Raw genomic sequence first — 2,907 nt, 5'->3', positions numbered from 1 at the left:
GTCATAACCCTGAAACGTCAGTATATCTTCTCAGCAGGTCATATAATAATAACACAGGCTACCTAGCTCCCACTGCTCAGACTAAACGCCAAATAGAGACAATCAAGTACCAATTTTATAGAAGTTTGTCTCAAACAGGGGACATAACCCAAAGTGCACATATTCAACAAGACCGAAGGGCGTCAGGACGAGAAAAGTTTGGGTTGAAGGAAAGGGAGAAAGGTCTCTAACACTGTCGCCTTTATGTTTTTCCGTAATATAAAGAACAAGTTCAATATTCCGCTTTACCCACAAGGTAAACAAATATTTTATAAAGCAATTGAGGATGGCAAGTATGTCAACTAGTCTCTTTTATGAATTTTATTGTTTGTTATTTGCTTTGTTTTGTTTTTATTTTATTTTTGTTTCGTTTTTATTCTTTAATTCTTCTAGTTAGAGACTTGGAATGAATTAATGTGTATGAATTCACTATGTAAAGTTTGTTACTAATTTTTGATAACGTAGGCTGGACTATGGTCATGAAATTTGCCACAGGACAAGATCTTGGAGGAGCAAACAGCGTGCACGATCTTTGGACAGGTACATTCACAGTTAACGAAGGAGATGAGCTGGCCATATCTATAGAAACAGGAAGTAAGACTTACAAGTCGTCAATAGTTGACAAATGGGCTGACTACAACATCAGTGCAGTAAGTCTCATACAAGTTTGTAAAAACAAACCTATCCACTTACATACTTTTCTATTTGTATTTAATTTTGAAAAGTTGAGTCTGAAGGATAAATAGGATTGAAGAATGGATATGAAAAACTGTTCAAATTCTATTTCGTCCTTCTAGGACTTGTCAGTGATGGTGCATCATACAGTTGTTTCGTTCTTCTAGGACTTGTCAATGATGTTTTATCATACCGCTGTTTCGTCCTTCTAGGACTCGTCAGTGATGTTGTATCATACAGCTGTTTCGTCCCTCTAGGACTCGTCAGTAATGTAGCATCATAAAGCTATTTCGTCCTTCTAGGACTCGTCAGTAATGTAGCATCATACAGCTGTTTCGTCCTTCTAGGACTCGTCATTGATGCAGCATTATACCGCTGTTCCTTCTATGACTCGACAGTTATATTAAGGATTGAAACTTGTGTCAATTAGAATATGTGTCCTTTACAGCCTAACAGCCTGAGATGGCTAATGTTATGTTTGCATAACTGTACGTACCTAATGAGACTATCAGTTAGTCACTGGTTCTTAACCACTGTGAATGTGTAGTAACCATTACTAGTTGTTAGTATTGAATCCATAACCGAAAAATTGTTTAACATATTTTTTTCCCCGCAGGTTCGCGTCTCTTTTGTGAATGATGGCCAGGAGAAAGCATATGTCGTATTTGATGGTCGCAATTGTGATAAGAAAAGCTGGTTCACTAAATCCAGAATTCTGTCTTCATCATGGGAGGACCTTAATACACACTCAAACACGAACTATGATTCCATTGATGGGTAGGTATTAACTTAAAGTACCACATAACAGAACGCAATCGGTGCACTGTTGTCAACATTTTAATCAATTCAACTAAATTTAATTTCAATTAACTAAGAATACAACAAAACATCCTTTACGCATTGCCTTCTTCTTTACCTTGAATCTTAAAGAGTTCGAAGAATGTTTTTTTTCTAGGAATAACTTTTTACTGTGTTGTAGTTCCTTTTCTATCTAATTAAACTGTAGTTGGTCCAGGGCTTTGTCTTTGTGTGGTAGAAATCACCTTCTGTCGTTATTGTTTAGGTGGTATTTACTATGATTACAGATAAATGTTTGACAATTGTTTAAGTTTGTTTCATTTTCATGAAAAATTCTACGTAAAGAAAAAATTCCGAAGTGAAAGTTGCAACTCATCAACGTCCAATATCACGGATGATTAATTGAATATCTGCTCAGTATCAATAGCGATGTTTAACTCAAAAGAAATAAATAAGAAATAGATAAATAGAAATAATGATAATGATAACACATGCTCTCTGAATATTATATGAATTGCATTCAGTGTGTTCACGAGTATTTCCATACCATTTGGATCGTGTTCAGACCAATTTTTATCATCTGAAACTACTCTAATTTTAGGATCAAGGTAAACTATGCTTTAGGCATTCACTGCATGGAGAGCATATTTGATTACGGTAGCAATAACATTTAATGTCATTTTAAAGCAATAAATCTTTTTATCTCAATCAAAACTTTTTTCTGCACAAACAATAAAATCTTTTTATCTCGATCAAAACTTTTTCTGGACAAATAAGAAAATCTAGACAGATCTTAATTTTAGACCTAAACGTATGATTATTCTGTGTATTTCATATTCAGTTATGTAAGTGCAACACAAGAGCGGCGCTTCTACATGCATCATTCTTTCAACGGATGTGACAATGACAGAGGTTGGTTTGTTGTGACGGAAAAAGGGGACACTTGTTCTTATGCACACGCGTTCAACATTCTGTACAGCGCTAAAAGTGAAAAGGAAAAATCAATAGGTAAGTAAGAACGAGAAAAACTCCATTTTGTCAGACTTTTGGACAGTAGTCGGAAACTTGTAGTAAATGAAAATAAAGACGAAAAATTTGTCATTGCTTTAGTGATTTTTAGACTGATTTTGATCCAATTTTATGTAATGGTTGATCATGAAAACAATCCAACAGAGGCCATGTTTCAGCATGCCAAGGTCGAGGTCACCATTATCATTACTATTTTCTCTTTTCTCCTACTCGTTAATGAAAGGCTCGAAACTTTTCAAATTATTGAAGTCGTTTGAAAAAGATCAATATTACATTGAGATGAGTCTTATATCTTCAGTAATAAAACACGATAACTACATACATCTTTAAACAGGCATTAGAACAATGGAATTTATAATACTGTGA

The 2,907-nt window shown here is 34.6% G+C and overlaps 1 pseudogene; it reads left to right on the top strand.

The window, feature by feature from the left end:
- The first annotated feature begins 470 nt into the window (after positions 1-470).
- On the top strand, positions 471-1,495 carry LOC132551472 (uncharacterized; annotated as a pseudogene).
- The last annotated feature ends 1,412 nt before the right edge of the window (positions 1,496-2,907 follow it).

Source organism: Ylistrum balloti, unplaced genomic scaffold (genome assembly GCF_031769215.1).
Source record: "Ylistrum balloti isolate Yb309-2 unplaced genomic scaffold, AGI_CSIRO_Ybal_v1 Utg370200, whole genome shotgun sequence".
NCBI classification, from domain to species: Eukaryota; Metazoa; Mollusca; class Bivalvia; order Pectinida; family Pectinidae; genus Ylistrum; species Ylistrum balloti.
Note: the sequence above shows the minus strand (reverse complement) of the source record. Positions and strands in the feature narration are given on the sequence as shown.